The sequence below is a fragment of the Eurosta solidaginis genome, chromosome 3 (genome assembly GCF_040869045.1).
Source record: "Eurosta solidaginis isolate ZX-2024a chromosome 3, ASM4086904v1, whole genome shotgun sequence".
NCBI lineage: Eukaryota > Metazoa > Arthropoda > Insecta > Diptera > Tephritidae > Eurosta > Eurosta solidaginis.
This window is the reverse complement of record NC_090321.1, coordinates 251,586,798-251,607,165: the sequence shown is the minus strand read 5'-3', so window position 1 is coordinate 251,607,165 and position 20,368 is coordinate 251,586,798. Positions and strand designations below refer to the sequence as shown.

General features: G+C 33.5%; 1 protein-coding gene across 2 annotated transcripts in view; it reads right to left on the bottom strand.

The window, feature by feature from the left end:
* Shrm (Shroom) overlaps positions 1–18,788 on the bottom strand; it is a 631,603-nt gene extending 612,815 nt beyond the window's left edge. Inside the window, exon 1 of one of the 2 annotated variants that reach the window (XM_067775904.1) lies at positions 16,062–18,788. The gene's annotated coding sequence lies outside the window, so the exon portion shown is untranslated. The remainder of the gene's footprint in view (positions 1–16,061) is intronic. The other variant, XM_067775905.1, reaches the window with a different exon arrangement.
* Between the last annotated feature and the right edge of the window lie 1,580 nt (positions 18,789–20,368).

Here is a 20,368-nt window from a genome sequence, read left to right as displayed (position 1 = left end):
AAATTACTGCATTAAATTTTTTAAGTCACAGTGGAGAAAGACAAAGCTATCACTAAGCTGGAAAAAATAGTGAGCATTCAAATGTTTCCAATATAGTATAATGCTAATGAAAAAGTAATGGAATCAAAATTTAATGCACTACCAAAAATTCCATTCTCGATGCAACTAACACAGATTTTCCCGAATACTGAGCTGCACCACATGGACTCTCATATTGAACCCTGGCCGAACTGGCCGATTATGAAAGACGTCACATAGACTGAATGTATCCATAGTGCTGTGAACCCTGGTAATGTCGCTAAGAATTTGTTATCAAGAACCGTACAGAAGTCTCTCCTGTACCTGGTAGATGTGGCATTAGCTTTGCTTAGTTGGATGACATCGGTATGAGTGGCTGAGTGAGTACACTTAAAACTGTATTCAAATATGGACACAATCAACCTGAGGACATAAAATTTATTATTAGCAATCACCTCGAAATATAGTAACCGTATTTCCTACCTTCGACCAAGTTCTATTACAGTTTGACTGTGCCGAGGACGCTATATTTTTCATGAATGGAGCTGAACAAAAATGTGTTGAAATATCAAATATTCATGAAATTTGAACAATCTTGACGAGTTATCAGGCAACATTGTATGCCTTATATCTAAACATCCTGTGAGATTTCAATCTTCTAGCTTTACAAATGAGGAACAAATGACAAAATCCCTTTTTTCGAAAATCGGTTATATAGATAATATATTGGATAATATTCCGATATGGTCTGTTACGAGAAATGATTAATCAGATATCCAAATATACCCGCTCACCGAATTTCATCAAGATATCTCAAATATCTAGAGCTTAGTTGGCGTTCAAACTGACATGGCTTAATCAACTCAGCTCGTCATCCTGATCATTTCGGTATACTAACTGGTGGATGTCTATCTTCTCCTTTAAGGAATTACAATATTGGGATTCGTGACAAACTTAAATCAAACAAACTAAATCTGCGAAAGAATATCATTACTATCGATGTTACCAACAAAAGTTTTACCATCTCTAATGTGACAACTTCACTGCGCAATTAGACTCAAGTGCGATATTCATAAGTATATTATAAGTGTTTTTGTATTGTTGTTGTTAGTGTCGTTTACCTGCGACAAGGTCGCACAGGTAATTTTCTAATTTATTTTTGTTTCTGGGCTAAGCTGACACACGAGTAGAAAAATAACAATAAATTTTTAAGTTTATTTTTCCTCTATTCAGCGCAACATGAAAATTGTGGAACTGCTCAAGTCAATATTTGGTTGCAATTGTTATTGTTATTATTTTTAATAAAATACCATTTGTTAAGAGCGAGTTAACGTGAATGTACTAACAGGTTTTTACTGCCCAAATTCCAATATAAAAGAAAGTAAATATTTTTTTTATAACAAGCGTGAATAATTAAGAGCTATTTTATTAAATTCATTTTCGTGGGCGAATGTCTGTAAGTATCCGGTTTCAATAATTCAAAACTTAAAAAAAGATATAATAAATTTTAGCTCCCTGAATAGATTTTAGTTGATATGTTTATCAGGTTAATTTTCATGCTTCATCTTTTACAAAAAAAATATATATTTTTTATACCTTTATGTTAAGTCGCTTTCATTTTTGTCCCCTCATTTCCATACGAATATTTGACCCACGGAAAAGTCTTTTTCGGTAACTTCCCGTCGAGCTAGACACTTGATACTCAGAACATAGTTCGGATCTGAGAGACATTACAATGCAAGTGAAAAAAAAATATCCAATAGGTGGCGCGCGGATCGAGATATACAGAAAATTAATTTTAAAATGGAAATTTTGCGATCGACTTTTAACTAACTTCTCGGTGAAACAGAGACTTGGAATTTAGCACATAGTTTCCGAGTCGATGGCACTACAATTCGCGTAAAACAAAATGCCGCCAGGTGGCAGACGAATCGAGATATACTAAAATCCCTGAAAATCCTTGAAAAACCCAGGGAATCTTGCAATCAATTTTTGAGTATTTTCCCGGTGAGCTGGAGATATGAAACTTGAGCTGTAAGTCAGAACCCGGTGACAATGCAATATTTTATCAAAAAAAATTCCGCTAGGTGGCACGGGGATCGAGATAATAAGAAAACAAATTTTAATTTGGGAATTTTCGATCCATTTCTAACTAACTCAAGATAACTGCAAATCTTTTAAAAATGGGGGGAATTTTTAAATCCCGAAATTCTTTTACAAGAGCTATTGTTAAAGTATTTTAATCAAAATTCAATAAGACTATGTCTGTATTAAAGGAAAAATTGCCTTCTATTTTTTGGTCCATTTATATAAAGGCAGTCCTTAAAACTTTTTTATCATCTTTTTATTTTTATTATAGCTATTCACAAAAAACTTATGAATCTCGCCAGCCAACAATACAAACAGACAAAGTGCACAAATTTTATCGTCAACTGCTATCACTCGCTCAGCTTCATACAAGCTTTTAAATTAGTATCATTATTATTTAAATGCTCATGCTAATGAAGACGCTTATTAAGTTGATTTGCAGTAGTAAAAAGACTTGCATAAAAAAAAAAAAAAAACCAAAATCAACAAGTAAGAAAGTCTAAGTTAGGGTGAAACTGAACATTACATACCCAGCTGTGCACTTGAAACGCTGTTGTTGTTTGCCTTGTGCGGTTAATAACGCCTGCACAATAATACATATATAGTTCTATTCTGAACTCATTTTCGTTCAAAAGAAGCAAACAGAATGCAAAGGCTACCGCTAATGAACTTGAGCGGGCTTAACAGTTGTAGCTATGAAAAAAATGTTTATGCCAAATTTCGTTCGGATTCTCAGATTTTTGTTCGACTTATGACATCGAAAGTATTTTGGAAGTAGTTACGTAAAAAGTGGAGGGCCACGTCCATTTTCCAAAATTTATTTGAGTTTTGTTCTTAGCTCAACCATACGACTGCTGAGGTAGAATATCAGTCCAATGTACCCAACTACCATCGAGTTATGGCAAGCTTTATTAATGTTAGACCTTAAGGAAAAGTGGGCGTAGTCTTTAACCGATTTTGGTTATCTTTACTTAGTCTATATAATTTGGTAAGGATGGCGTTTCCGCCAAATTTCAATGTAATATATTTAAGGGCTTTTGATTTACGGATGTACCATGCCCATATTCCAAAATTTTTTAAGATTTATGTTTTGCGTCATACATAAAACCAATCCACTTACCCAATTTCATTAGCTAGCCGGTATTCGTTTTAGAATTGTCTATTTTTTCCATTTCGCTCATTTACAATCTGTTCTGTGTCCAGATAAGCCCGTATAGCGAATTTGTTAAAGATATTTCAATATTTGCTCAAGTTATCGTATTGTAACGAATTTGGGGAAATTCCGCTTATTCCCGACCTTCTGCTAACGTTCGAATCACTAAACTGTTGAATAATTAACTCCAATATTCAATAATGCAAAATGGTCTTTATTAGACTACTTTCAAAATAACAATTCTACTTCTCATCAGATAGCGTGTTTAAATCAAACTGATTCCATGATTGCTCAGCTTGCTCTTTTATACTCTTCGATTTCCTCGTTCCAATACTTCTAGGCGTTTCTAAAATTTAACTTAGTTACCAGCTATAAAATTACCAGCTATATAACTACAGATGCACGTTATAGATTCTCATATGCACGTATATATGTGAGTGAGACTTGCACAAATGATTGCCTACTTTTGTGAGCATCTCAGATAAGATATAAGCATGTGTTTGTGCGTTTCTCTCCGCTGCGTGTACGAACATATGTGTAGACATGATGAATGATTCGTTTATGTAGATACAAGTGACTACTTAGTATCGGCTTAGAGATGATAGTATCCCTTAGTGTTGCTAATATTCGTCACAGTATTAACGGACGGATAGAGGGACAGACGAACGGATATGGCTTATCCATCTCCATTCCTTATTACCTATACAATCAACCGTTATGCAATGAAAGTTATAATACCCTGTGTACAACTACAGCTGAGTATATAAGAACAACAAGTAGCTACAGTAGATAAAGCAGCTGATTTATTTTATTGCAATTTGCCATACACAGTCGCGATAAGCCAATGAACCTCATACAAGTTGCTGAATCGAATCTTGTTCTTTTATTATTAATTTTTGTTAAGTATCAAAATTTAATAACTTTTTAATGTTTCATTGATAATAATGAGGTAGCCAGGTGACTTTTTTAAATACTTATTCTTTTTTTAATTTAATAAATACAAAAGAAACTGCTAAGGTCATAAGTTATTCGAAAATAGCAAAACAAAATCATGCAAGTAGCTGGGTGTGACCAGAACGCAATATTGTTTTAGAATTCTTATTGAAAGTCACGTGTTTAGGACCCCTATTATGAATATATTTCGATCTTCGATCTTCGCTGGCTTTCGAACATCAAAAAACGAATTGCAAAATCGTATTATGACAGCTCATCGCTGTCGAAGTTTTTTTTGCGTACCTAATTTTGAATCGAAAGGAAATTTGTTGTAAACGCTGAATCGAATGAAAGGAAATTACTTAAAATTAAAGTTTTTTTATTTATCTCGTTTGCTAACTAACAGCAATTTTTATACTCAGCGTGCTTTGCACACAGAGTATATTAACTTTGATTGGATAACGGTTGTTTGTACAGGTATAAAGAAATCGAGATAGATTTATACTTCCATATATCAAAATCATCAGTATCAAAAAAAAATTGATTGAGCCATGTCCGTCCGTCCCGTCTGTCCGTTAACACTATAACTTGAGTAAATTTTGAAGTATCTTGATGAAATTTGGTATGTAGGTTCGTGGGTACTCATCTCAGATTCCTGTTTAAAATGAAGGATATCGGACTATAACCACACTCACTTTTTCGATATCGAAAATTTCGAAAAACGGAAAAAGTGCGATAATTCATTACCAACGACGGATAAAGCGATGAAACTTGGTAGGTGGATTGACCTTTTGACGCAGAATAGAAAATTAGTAAAATTTTGGACAATGGGCGTGGCACCGCCCACTTTTAAAAGAAGGTAATTTAAAAGTTTTGCAGCTGAAACTTGGCAGTCGTTGAAGATATCATGATGAAATTTGGCAGGAACGTTACCCCTATTACTGTATGTATGCTAAATAAAAATTAGCAAAAACGGATGAAGAACGCGTCCACTTTTAAAATTTTTTTTTTAAGTCAAATTTTAACAAAAAATTGAATATCTTTACAGTATATGTATAAGTAAATTATGTCAACTTTCAACTCCAGTAATGATATGGTGCAACAAATACAAAAATAAAAATAAATTTCAAAACGGGCGTGGCTCCGCCCTTTCTCATTTAATTTGTCTAGAATACTTTTAATGCCATAAGTCGAACAAAAATTTACCACTCCTTTTGAAATTTGGTAGGGATATAGATTCTATGACGGCAACTGTTTTCTGTGAAAATGGGCCAAATCGGTTAAAAACACGCCCAGTTTTTATACACAGTCGACCGTCTGTCCTTCCACTCGGCCTTTAACACGATAACTTGCCCAAAAATCGATATATCTTTACTAAACTTAGTTCATGTACTTATCTGAACTCACTTTATCTTAGTGTAAAAAATGGCCGAAATCCGATTATGACCACGCCAACTTTTTCGATATCGAAAATTACGAAAAATGAAAAAAGGGATGAAACATGGTAATTGTATTGGTTTATTAACGCAAAATATAACTTTAGAAAAAACTTTGTAAAATGGGTGTGACACCTAAAGAAAATGAAAAAGTTCTGCAAGGCGAAATTAAAAGTCCTTGAAATCTTGGCAGGAATATTGTTCGTGGTATTACAGATATAAATAAATTAGCGGTACCCGACAGATGATGTGCTGAGTCACTCTGGTCCACATTTTGGTCGATATCTCTAAAATGCCTTCACATATACAACTAAGATCCACTTCCTTCTAAAACCCTTATTAACACCTTTCGTTTGATACCCATATCGTAAAAACACATTCTAGAGTCTCCTCTGGTCCACCCTTATGGCGATATCTCGAAAAGGCGTCCACCTATAGAACTAAAGCCCACTCCCTTTTAAAATACTCATTAACACCTTTCATTTGATTCCCATATCGTACAAACACATTATAGAGTCATCCCTGGTCCACCTTTATGGCGATATCTCGAAAAGGCGTCCACCTATAGAACTAAGGCCCACTCCCTTTTAAAATACTCCTTAACACCTTTCATTTGATACCCATATACTACAAACGCATTCTAGAGTCACCCCTGGTCAACCTTTATGGCGATATCTCGAAAAGGCGTCCACCTATAGAACTAAGGCCACTCCCTTTTAAGATACTCATTAACACTTTTCATTTGATACCCATATCGTACAAACATATTCTGGAGTAACCCCTGGCCCACCTTTATGGCGATATCTCGAAAAGGCGTCCACCTATAGAACTAAGGCCCACTCCATTTTAAAATGCTCATTAGCACCTTTCATTTGATCCCCATATCGTACAAACACATTATAGAGTCATCCCTGGTCCACCTTTATGGCGATATCTCGTAAAAGGCGTCCACCTATAGAACTAAGGCCCACTCCCTTTTAAAATACTCCTTAACACCTTTCATTTGATTCCCATATCGTACAAACACATTATAGAGTCATCCCTGGTCCACCTTTATGGCGACATCTCGAAAAGGCGTCCACCTATAGAACTAAGGCCCACTCCCTTTTAAAATACTCTTTAACACCTTTCATTTGATACCCATATCGTACAAACGCATTCTAGAGTCACCCCTGATCAACCTTTATGGCGATATCTCGAAAAGGCGTCCACCTATAGAACTAAGACCACTCCCTTTTAAGATACTCATTAACACTTTTCATTTGATACCCATATCGTACAAACATATTCTGGAGTAACCCCTGGCCCACCTTTATGGCGATATCTCGAAAAGGCGTCCACCTATAGAACTAAGGCCTACTCCATTTTAAAATGCTCACTAGCACCTTTCATTTGATTCCCATATCGTACAAACACATTATAGAGTCACCCCTGGTCAACCTTTATGGCGATATCTCGAAAAGGCGTCCACCTATACAACTAAAACCCACTTCCTTTTAAATAATCATTAACACCTTTCGTTTGATACTCATATCGTAGAAACGCATTCTAGAGTCACCCCTAGTCCACCTTTACGGTGATATCTCGAAAAGGCGTCCACCTATAGAACTAAGGTCCACTCTCTTTTAAAATACTCACTAACACCTTTCATTTGATACCCATATCGTTCAAACAAATTCTAGAGTCACCCCTGGTCCACCTTTATGGCGATGTCTCGAAAAGGCATCCACCTACAGAACTAAGGCCCATTCCCTTTTAAAATACTCTTTAATACCTTCCGTTTGATACCCATGTCATACAAAAATATTCCGGGGTTACCCTAGGTTCATTTTCCTACATGATTTTCCCTTATTTTGTCTCCAAAGCTCTCAGCTGAGTATGTAATGTTGGGTTAAACCCGAACTTAGCCTTCCTTACATGTTAGCTATGCATTTGTCTTAATTTTATATGCGTCCAAAGTCAACGCAACATCTGGAAGGACATGTTTCAAAAATTGGACAAAATCTGCTTATAGCAAAGCGAGCTTGCATAAAGGTTCAGATGGTAAAAATGTACAAATGCATTCTCGTTCTCAATACTCAGTTGGTAGGGTTCCTCTTGCACAAAATCTGAGAACTGTTGCCGACGAGTCGTCAAACTACAATTCCGTCGCAGTCCTAGTTTTATTTACATTTCTTCGTCTCAATAATTTCGATTTTTTTTATTTATTTTAATTTCATTTGACAGCTGATGGAAAGGTGTTATTGTCAACGTCTAAATTTAACGAAATTTCATCGAATGAGCGTCATAATATTGAATGAAAATTCGTTCGATCAGCTCTATTGATCACAGTCTAAGAGTAAGGGTCCATATATTACTACTTATTTGACTGGAAGTATTCTGCTGAAAAAGTGTGAGATTGTCCCGCAAAGCGACATTTTCGCACTACAGGTCTAACGACAGCCTGCAAACTGGAGCTAACCGGATGCAGAGCGGGACAGTTGGCAGCCGCATTTGTACCCGCAGCACTGAAGTCGAAGCTCCAGTTAATTTTTATCATTAATTTGAGGGCACATTTTTCTAAAAACTTTTTAATACGAATACTTGATTAGCTCAGTGAATAAAATTAATCGACGGTAAGGTTGAGCACCTCGATTAGGAATACAATTTTCTCCATTTTCAAGAAAATTATTTCTATAAACAAAGGACAAAAACGTGTTAATTTTTGAGGAAATTACTGTCTAGATTTAAAGAAGAGTTTCTATGGCGCAAAATCAATTCCACTTTTTCTTCGTTTCAGGATTTTTTTTTGGGTGCACGACTGAACCATTTAAGAACGCGTTCAAAGAGTCTACAAAAATACTTCAAGTGTAAGGATAACATTAAACAATGAATCATTTGGTATTGTTCGAAAACTGGATTGATACGATGCCATTTTGTGTTTTTTTTTAAGAAATACTCAAGGTAATATTCTTTTGACAATATGTAAAAGAAACAAGCACTTTGTAGTCAAAAGAACAAAGTGCACATAAGATATGTAAACACAAAAATCTTAAATAAAACAAAATTCTAAATTGAAATATACATATATGTAAATGCATATAAGAATTGTCATAAATAAGATTGCTTTCTCATACTACAAAGTATATGAAAATACTCGTACTCATACTCATATCGCACGCGTTCTGTGCAGGCAGAAAACCTCATTAAAGCGTAAAGTGTTTTTCGTTATGATTTGTCACTCTTAAACGATGCTTAGATCTTTTTAATGGCAAGGTTGCCAGGTGTAGATATATTTACATTTATTAGAGTTTAAAAACCGATACGAAATTTGTGAATTTAAGCAAATTTTGTTAGTCATACTCAAATAAATTCTACATAAATTAAGCCTACAGAGGTGCATGTAATGATGTTGATGAGAAATATTTCTTCATGGAAACATATAAAACTTTCAACAAGAAGTAAGTCATGATTAGCTCGAGTATTTTAAATTGAAAAAGTCCCGAATTTAAATTGCGATTTCTAGGATTGTCCCAATACATGACCGAGCTGTTGTGAAGTCCCAATACTAAGCAATAGATTTTTAAGTTACGTGTGTACATATCGCACACTACCTACAAAAGATTCACAACTTAAAATTTTTCAAAATCGGTTTTTTCCGTAAACACACACACACATCTGTTCACAGTACACATCTCTAACTGTCCCTTAAATTTCGTTGTCATTATTTTCTTCTTTAACTGGAAAATTACCGTTATGCCAGTTTTGGTGTTGATTGCATCGCTTGCGTTCTATCACTACTATTTTTAGTTGTGTCAATGTGCTTAAGAACAAGTGAACAGTTTTTTTACGCATAAAGTGTATTATTTTAAATTCTGACTATCTTGGTGCAAACAACTTTTAACTTTGTTGTGTATTAATTAAAATTGTGTCTTTTTATATGTAAAGAATGAGTAAAGTTGCTTGTTTTATTGTGAAATGTGCCTTTTTAAACGGTTTTATTTAGCTTGAGTTGACAGGCAGGCCGCATGGACGGCCGCACGGCCGTTGTGAACGAATCTTGTAATTGAAATTTAAGTAACTTCCCGATAAGCTACAAGCTTGAAACTTGGAATATAGTTCAGAACCCGATGACAATGCAATAATAAGAAAAAAATCGCCGCTAGGTGGCGCAAGGATCGAGATATTCGCAAAATTCGCATTTGTGGTCCGATTTGGCTCACATTTGGATCAAATATTGCATACAGTCCAGTAGAAGTGACATCAAAATATTTTGGAGTTGGAGGAGGGACAAGCATACGTGGCGCAGAGTCGAGTAAAGTCTTTGGAAGGATTATGTATTGAGGACTTAGGTTGTAACAAATTGTCAGGAAAGAGTCCTTGTAATAATGAGTCACTAAATGAACTAAATAGAATGAGAAAAAATAGGCACTTAAATAGAGACTAAAAACTTGAAAATAAAATAATTAAAAAAAATGTTTAAGTTAAACGGTTTTATTGAAAAAAATACTTACAAGACATAATAATAATACGAAAAGCTAGAAAATAATTAGGTAGGTCAGACAATTAAATAAAAGCGTTGGACGCGTAAAATTTCTATTGATAGTCATAAGTAAAACCAACTGAACCTTAATCAGGTTATGCTACGCCTCACATTTTTAGGAATTTCACGCGCCCAACGCTTTTATTTAATTGTCTGATCAACACCCTAGTTTGATAAGGAGTGTGATGACTAGTACCTAGGACCTACCTCATTATTTTCTAGCTTTTCGTATTATTATTATTTCATGAAAGTATTGTTTTCAATAAAACCGTTTAAATTAAAATTTTTTTTTTAATTATTTTATTTGATGAAATAATTGTGAATGCTGGAGTAGCAAATTTTCTTAGAAATAATCATAATTGAAAATTGCTATATATTTTTTACTTAAACAAATTATTACAACAAATTTCGTCAATTCAATTTATAATGAAGGTATCCTTCTTTGTAGAACTGGATTTCAGTATTACAGACGTTTTCATGTAAACCGTTTTTCTTCTCTCCTGAACATTAAATTTTTTCAAGTTGTGACTCTTTTGTAGTTAGTGTGCGATATGTTGATGTGGTCTGGCTATGATAACCTTAACGCTATGAAATGCCGGTAATAAAACTGCAGAAAATCTTCATAGAGTGGTTTAAAGCCAAACCGATCTACTATGAACTTTCTTTAGTGAACTGTGAAAAATAAATCAGAATGTGAATAAATTAGGGGTGGATGTGAAGGCATGAGACGCAATATACCCATGGGTCGAAGTGTACCATGTTAAGTTAATTTGAAGTGGCTGTCGCTGAGGCACACATGGGCCAGTATTTCTTCAAACCAATTTGAGGACCTTGTAAAGGCTATCAAGTCCTTGTATTATCAAACTCAATGACCTGGAGTATATTCAGATCCCGTGCGCGGTCTCGCAGACAGCGCAATCTGGCGTCAGTAAACGCCGAGCAGTTAGTTGCAGATGAGATGATCTGCAATTATCTCCTCTTCGTCATTTTTAAAGCTCCTGCAGCATCGGCGAGTGCCCACTCTCAGGCCATCGAAGTGCAGGAGGTGGTGATCTGGAACAGCTAACATCACTTTAATGACATAGAGCTTTTTCAATATAAATATCATTCTGGACGACTCAGAAACAAATGTATTTATATTTTAAAGATGTAGCAAAAATCTTATCAAAGAGTACTGTTAAGTTAACAGTAATACTTCGTCCCAAAAAGAATGAAATGATTTGAAAACAGTTCCGAAGCAGTCCCGGAATGATCCAAGCTGCTAAGCTTCTTCAACTGAAAAATTCTATTATAACATAATAATTTTAAGGTCTTTAGATAGATTCGAAAGCACGGTCTCACAACTTAATAGGTCAAAAACAACAACAAAATTGTCTTTAATTATTTTTTTTCTTCTATTCTAATTTAAAAATTTGTAAGGGCTCTATTCGACCCATTATCTTATTACCCTAAAATAACATTGTGGACAAAACAAGTGTAATATCTTATCCGTCCACTGACAGGATGCTCAAGATGGCTATTTTTAGCGTTTTGATACAATGTTCAATTGGGCGGCGCATACGGCCGGCTATCTTGGGGGGATGATAGAAAGAGATCCAGGATGTGGTATCATAGTCACTTTAAAAATTAAATGATCGGTTCTATATGTAATTTTGACGTACATGTATGCTGAAGATATTTAACTTGTCTTATCCACAATGTAAATTAATTCTAAATTGGTCCCATAAAACCAATGTTCCAAAACAATTCGGAAATGGTTCAAACGGTCAGAAATTATTCCGAAATGGCCCAATGTTGGTTCCCTAAAACAATTCTGAAATGATCCCGAAAAAGTGCAAATTCAGACAGAAAAAAGTTCTTAAGCAGTCGCGACTTGAACTGGAAGAACTTCCGAAGACAAAGCTGAAATGGTCTCAAGATGATCCCGAAAACGTTAAGACATGTCTACGAAATGGTCTTTATTATGTGGCATCCACACATTTTTTCAGACAAGTTGAAAATTTCCTTGTACTAATTATATAGACTGTGTGTTATACTATTTATATTACATGACATGTATGACACATTCAATAAACTTTTGCTTATCTCATCGTTAAATATTTAAACATATTCTTATTTTATTCTTTTTACAGATGAGAGGATTTTTATGCATTAATTTTATCGCAAAACTTGTTATATTTTTAGTTGTTGACGTTATTTACAAAAATAGTTTAAACATTTTTGCACTAATTTTTTGTTCACGTTAATTAGTTTCATATTTGATTTGTTGTTTTTTTTAGCTTATGCTTCACTTATAATTTGCAAATTTACGCTGTCCAATGCATTTTGTTGGTTATTTTGCTTTGCTTATTTTGTTCACAAATTTATTTATAAAACTTTAATTGTTGTAGTGTGTCGGGGGGTTCCCTTTTATATGACTTTTTTCGCTTTTCCTTGTCGAACATTTTTCGTGTGATCATTTAAGTTAAAAATAGCGCAAAAATGTGCTTGCAACATGCAACAAAAAATATAGTGCATGCCACAACATACAATTACGAAGACTGTGCATGGCTTTGTTTATGTGATGAGGCAACAATTGCCAAGCGAGTGTGGAAAATGCCAAATAAAAATTATATGAAATGAATTCGCGAAAATGGCACAAAGCAAACGTGGTAAATTAAAATGCATTTAAATTTAAAAAAACGTTTATAATAAAATAAATTGCAAAAAATGTTTGAAGCAACGTAACTTTAATACAGAGCATTTGAAAAAAACAAAAATTTTCCTGCATAAAATCTGGATTAAAGCGGAAGCAATGTGAGTAGCTTGTATATTTTCTGGTTGACAATGACGAATTAAAAGATATTCACACGATAAAAAAATCTATTAAATTCTAAACTACTCCATGATTCCAGATTGAGGGAAATTACCCTTTTTGAAGGATATTTCACTTTAAAATTGAGTAAATAGGAAAAAAGGGACATTATTTTGTCTTCCATATAAAAACAGGGATTTTCTTGTACTAAACCTACTTATGTATGCAACGCTGTTCATATTTTGGGTAAGAATAATCCGCACTCTTACTTAAAAATACTGTTAAATCTTGACTTGATTTTCATTCGTACTTTACTGCTGTTCATAGCAAAAAGGTAGTAAAGTGTAAAAAAAGAAATCAGAGAAATATGAAATGAGTGTTTAAGTTTCATCTGGTACACCATAAAAATTTATGGATATGACCTATTAATTGACTTTATAGAGAACATGATAGTGTGAATGTGGTACATAATTCTTTTCGGAGCCCGAAATTAGTTGCAAACTGCTTTCTTGTCTTGTATATCTAAAAACAGTAAAATGATATGAAATTTATTGCTTTTTCGATTTTTTCATAGAATCGTTTGTATTAAGCTGTTTTTATACTTTCATTCTTACAGTAAAAACTTATTACTATGTTTAAATATAACAATTTTCAAAGAGTGAAAACAGTAATATTTATGTTATTCTGTTTTCTTGCCTTGGAAATATGATTATGCTTGGGAAATTTATGCTATTCGATATATAAAACAAATTTAAAATTTTTTTTTTTAAATTGCATGTTTAAAGATTGATTTTTAAGTCAATGAATAAATTGGTCTTGCAGAAATATATAACCATGACACAATTTATCTACATAATATATTCGTATTTCTGGCAACTCATAAAACGATTGTCATTATTTGTTTTGCTTGGTCTGAATGAAATAATTTGAACCATGAGAGAATTTCAAAAGATTTTTTTATTTAAGGCTAGCATACCCGGCAGTTGTCGTTTTCCCCTAACCTGGTCTATGTGCATAACTTTTAAGAAGTTTTACCTCTTACTCTCCCTCCTTGTCTCTCCCTCTTTCTACATCCTTTTTTACTCCTTTTTCTGAGTCACTTTCTCCCTCTCCGTCCCTTCTTTTCTCCCTTCTCCCTGCTCCGTTAAATATATCCGTAATGCTCTACCTTCACCTAACTCTAATTTTATCTTTTTCTCCTTCCCTCGTTTTTCTTCTCTCTAGTTTTCATAAAAAAGTAAAAACTAAAATTTTAAAAAATCCAAAGAGGTGGAGCACCCTTACCATTTTGGGTTATAAAAAAATATATAAAATCCGACTCTCAAACCTACTCAATTTACTCACAAAATTTCATGAGAATCTGTCAAGCCCTTTCGAAAGAGTTCAGCCACAAACAAGTGTGACATAATCATTTTATATATAATATTAATAATACCCCTCAACAACAATTTACATGTTGTATACTAAGGTCATCTGCACCATCCGGGCAAACAGACTTCTACATTTCTCCAGTCCAACACATGGTAACTCGTTCACTTCAAAGTTGTGAGTAAATTGCGAGGCACTATTTAAAATTGGAATGGTTTGCCGGCATTTATAAATTTAGTTGACAATTTAGGGGTATTCAAACAAAACAGACCTTAGTTTTAGATTCAGCATATAATAAAAGATGGCTGCGGTCAAAAGTACAGATACGTTTTTTCATTTTCCGTCCCAATGTTATAGCCATACCACTTTTTTAGAATATAGGATTATTTTTCCATATCAATTGTTAATTAGTTTAGTATATTACACAAATGGCTGCACGGATACAGGAATCTACCTTAACACCAGTTTAATAGGAAGTGTATTTGAGTTCCAAACTCAGCACGCCGATGTAGGAGTGTTATTCAGAAAAGTAACCAACGCTGTGTGCAAATTTTGTATATTTTTTTGAATATCAATTATAAAAGGAAATTTAGATTAGTTGAAGAAAAACTGAAAGCTTATTAATATCGAATTTTTAAGGAACCACGTATGGGGAACTTTAGAAATTCTGATTTTGGTTTATGCTTAAAGACTGAGCTGTAAAAGATTTACTACAGATTTTCTGATGAACGCTTTTTAGTATCCGGAGTTAATGTAGCTCGCAGATAAGGGCTTGCCGTTTATCAAATTTTGGCAATACCGTATTACATTAATCATATTGTAATGAATTTAGGGAAACTCCGCTTATTTTACACCTTCTGCAAACGTTCGAATCGCTAAACTATTGAATAAATAACTCCAATATTCAATAACGTAAAATGGTATTTATTAAACTACTTTGAGAGTACTTCACAATAACTCTTACTTCACAACTAATTGCGTGTTTAAATCGAGCTGCTTCGTCATGCCTCAGCTTGCGTTGCTTTTATACTCTCGGTTTCCTCGTTCCCCTATTTCTCCTAAGGTCTAGTAATTTCGTGAACTTCATGCTTGTTTACCATATGCGTCTGTATATGTGAGTACTACTTCGGCTGATGGTGAGTATCTCTCTCTGTTGGCTTGTATGTACATGTGTAAATGATGACTGATTTGTTTACGTACATACGAGTGGCTGCTTAGTATCGGGCTATAGATCCTAGTATTACTTAGTGATGTTAATATTCGTCACAATATATATATAAAATCCTTGTGACACAGTATTTGTGGGCGTATTGAGTCGGTTTGAGAATTTTTTTTATTTTTATTTTGTTATGAAAAAGCATTCAAAAATACATACAACCCTCTGGGACTGGGTCTGGGACTGGGACGGTGGCTGGAGCTGGGAATAAGGTATAGCGTAGAATAAAAAGTAGTAAAGAGAAGAAAATCGTTTGAAAGAAAAAGATACTGAGAAAGAGAAAGATATCTCATTACTTTAAGTGAAATTAAAGTAATGAAAATTAATACCTTTTGAGCTATATTTTGGGACTTCATATATGAAAGGTGAGTCACAGATGATGTTGGCATCTAAAACACATTCTCGTTAAATTTGCTGATGCAGGGTATTGAATATAAGCCGACAATATGATTTCAGATAAAATATTTGTTTATATGTAAAACTACCACCCAAATGAATTATCTAAACTTTGTTTACTATATAATAATACTTACTTAAATGTCTCCACTTTGTTTGTTCATAGAATTTGTTCAACTCTATTTTCGATTGCTGACAATTTGAACATTATTTTTTAATATTTTGTATTAACTGCTTGCTTTGGCTTTTAACTTTTTCACCGTTGAGATAATTTTTTTTTTTAAGTTTTGAATTTTGAAATGTTAGAAAATTATATTTATTTGTTGTTTTTTTTTTTTTGTTTTGTTTTGTCAACGTTTCACCTTTAAATTTCTTAAATTTCATCACATACCTTTTTGTTAGATAACGTTTGGTTCTTTTTACTCCCGTTTTTTTCAACTTTTTTTAAATAACGCTTCAAAACGTAAGCTAGGTTTCTAATTTTTCTCTTTTCACTTAAATATTTTGTTTTTGTATTTATTTTCTGATTATCTTTTTTCATTTATTTTTTGTTTTTGTTTTGGAAGATATTTATCCCTACTTGATTTTCCCACAATTTTTTTCTTTATTTATTACCTAATTTTTTTTTTCATTTGTATTTTGTTTTTGTTTTGAAAAATTTTGATTCATTCATTTTACTTCAAAATTTATCTCAACTTGATTTTCCCACACATTTTTTCTTTAATTGCTATAATTTTTCTTTCACTCAACTAAGTTGTGTGGATCGGAGTTTATTAAACACCTTTAATGATCTTATTTGTGTATTTAAAATTTTTTTTTGCTGAGAGAATTTATTTTCTGGTTAAGTGTTTTTATTTTATTTTAATTACCAAATCTACTACTTTCTTTTTCGAGATGCAGTTTACTTTATGTTATTTAAACAAAATAATCTTTTATTCATTTCATTTTTTTACAATACGCGTTTCAACGCATTTTCATCGTCATCAGGGAGTATTTTCGTAAAAATATGACCTTATGCAACGAAAATTTTTTTGTTTAATCTGATACTTTTTTTGGCTAAAACTTGAGTTATTTTACGAGCCTTTTAATAAATTGTTTCGTATTTTTGTATTTGAAAGGAGGTCTTGGACGAATTGTTGGAAAGTTATCTTTTTATTTGCTTTCGGAGAAAAAAATGTTTTTTTTTTGTTTTTGCTTCAGTTTTTACAAAAAATGATTAAATTAAAATAACTTCTTTGTTTGAGAGCTTTATTTGTGCAAATTAAGTTAATTCAATAAATGTAGATGTTTAACCATTTTGCAAATATTTTTGAGTAAGCAATTCCTTTTTTTATTTTTTGTAAGATTGCTCTCGATTTTTGTCTATCATTTTAGAGAATTTTTCAATACCTTTAAATTTTTTTTAATTAAGCTTATTTGCACTTTTACTTTATAATCAACTTTATTTGCAAGCAACATTTATTGTTTTTTTTTTTTCAAATCGTTTAAAGAGCACACATTCTTCTTTTGTTTAAACAAATTTCTTGAAATCTCTTAATATTTTGTTTGTTTAAACATCTTTACAATATTTTCACATATTTGGCATTATTTAATTTTGTTCACAGCACATTCTTCGAAGTTGGCCAGTTTTCGCAAAGGACTTACATATTGACAATTCACTTGAAACTTTGTATTCTTAAATGCTTTTCGCCTCCTCCAACTTGCTTTGCACTTCGTGTTGTGGGGCTATATTACAAGTACACGGTTTTTTGCACAAAAAAAAGACAAAGAAGTTCTGCCAATATCCAAAAAAAAAATCGTTTTAAACACGGCTTGGCATGCGCTCAGCGAAATTTGCACGTACTTCAACAACGCGCTCCAAAACAGCAACTGTGGAGCGAGCGCCAATTGTTTGCCAAACGAACCGACCTCACAAAGAAGTTGGAGCTTGACCATCATCAACACCACCACGCAATCCCAGCTAGAAGTTGGCAACAAGAGCAGAGCAGGAACAAATAAGCAATGTGCAGTAAAAGAAGTAATAACAGGCAACAGCAGCAGCAGCAACAAGTCGTTTGCTGTGCTTAGTTTGTTCAGCGCACGTCAAGTTGTATGTATGTATATCGAAGAACAACAACAACAACAAATTGAGAAATACGTATTCATACTCTATCAACAAAGATCAGAGCGCAAAAACACACATAGATACACTAATACATTGATCGATACTTAAAGCGCACATATATATAGATGAGATTACACCGGTAAATATATATATATATATATGTAAGTATGGTTGTGTGTATATGATTACACTCAGCTGAGTTTGTACACTTACATTTCACAAAAGATACATTCGTCGTTATACAGCTGGTTATATGTATGTATGTAACTATAACCACAGTTTCTGTATATGAAACTAAAACGTGGACCATAAAGAGAACTCAGATTTTTCAGAGGTTACGTTTAGTTAACGAGTTTTGTCTTTTTTTTTTTTCTATATTATTTTATAGATAGCCATATATTGACGGCTATCTTTAATTGTGCTTGAAAACGCGTTTTTCACTAACAAAAAAGAAGGAACGAAAAATAAAATTTTTTTCACAGAACTTGAAGTAAAAGTAAGCAATCGCGTACTGAGGCGTCAATAAGAGCCAATTTTTTGTTGTAAGTTCGCGTTTTACACACCGCAAACACGTACAAACATGCACTGAAAACCTTTGCGTTTTACTTTTTTTTCTTCTTTTCAATATTTAATTAGCAATTGTGCACACATATCTACACACAAAAAGAATAAAACTAAAAACAAATCGAATACCGATCGACATAAGCGAAACGCGACGCTAAGAAAATTAACCGTTTCAAACACCAAAGTGTACACTAAGCGACTAAATGGCGAGTAAACGAATTACCGGCCCATAAGCGCAAAGAAATTGCACCAAAAATGTGACTGAGTTAGTTGGTAGCGAGTGGCCAACAAGACAGGTAAATAACTTGATTAGACTAAGTGCTTGTGTGTGTGTGTGTTTGAGAAACTGGAAAAATATACTTAGATGAATGCAAGTAGTGAGCATCTGTGAGCTACACAAATTATGCTCCCATAAATTAATACAGACATCAGCATAACTGCTCTTGAGTAAAATTTTGAGCTCATACAACTTGTTGTGAGATATTTAATGAGTGTCTCGTGTGAGTCGCGAGCCAATTGCTTGTATATTGTGACTCAAGTTAAATAATAATATCTCAAATCTTGTTTATTCAATACAAACACAATCGAACACATATGTAAATACATATTCGAATATGTTTTCTCACATGCAGCTGATTGATAATGAAATACTTGAAAACGGTGAAATGTGTCTTGGGAACTTTTTTTTAAATACTTAGGAGCATGGGATTTTTAATTGGATTGAAATTCTATGTCATTGTTTTAAAGCATTCTTCCTGAAGTGTTTTGGAATGTTCGCTAAAGCGACACCTAGTGGGTTTATTCAGATCAAGGTTTTATTCCATTGATGACACATTTGTGTTTTGGCATAATCTTCTTCAACAAAGAAGATCGAGGAACACCTCCAAGGATTTCGAAAAAGTCGATGACAAGCACAGAGATCAGCGATTCAGGACAGTGAAATCTTCATACAACTACCGCTTTTCAACCTAGTAAGAATAACCGGGCTCAAAAAAACAATAAGAAAATGGGAAATTATGGATAGAAAGATGAAGTAACTCGTATCATAAATATATTCGGAAAAGTGACGGCTTCCCTATAGTAATTTAAGTGCGGTCAATACAATTTAGTTACATCGATATCAGACAAAAACTGGCTCTTGAGGTCAGCGCGCACACATATCCTCTACCGTTAGAGAATTTGTATGTAGGCACGCTAGATAACTGGCGTAATCTCGAGTCGTGCTTGAGAACCACAATTGCGTTCGAGTCGAAAATGATTAGGTAACTACTGCAATTTTAATGCACATTAGAAGCTCATTACATTTCGATTGGAGAGCTATGAGTTTTCTCGATTTGATGATTAGGTCTCATTTCGTTTGAGAATGCTATGCTTCTTCAGTGTTGCTCAAGTCCCCTAACAATAGAGATTCGAGAACCAGTGTGGGGATCTAATTTTCCCTTAATCTTTATTTTACTTCATTGTTTGTTGTGGAGGATGGTAGAATTTCGAAAATGTGAGGAGCTTTGTATATTTGGTAATCAACTCTGACAACTAAAACAATGTGTGCCTAGAAATCCACTTGAGAATCAATCTACCTTGAAACAAGTAGCTAATATCCAAATTAAGTCCTCTAAGAAGGCCCTCTAATATTTATAGGTGTGATGCCAATTTGAGGACATTTAATAATGAGTTATGTGAGCCCTGCACAGTTACGAACAGAGAATAAAAGCACAAAGGCTTAATATGTCGTATTATCACAATGAAAAAAAGGCTAGACACAGAATGTATCTACAT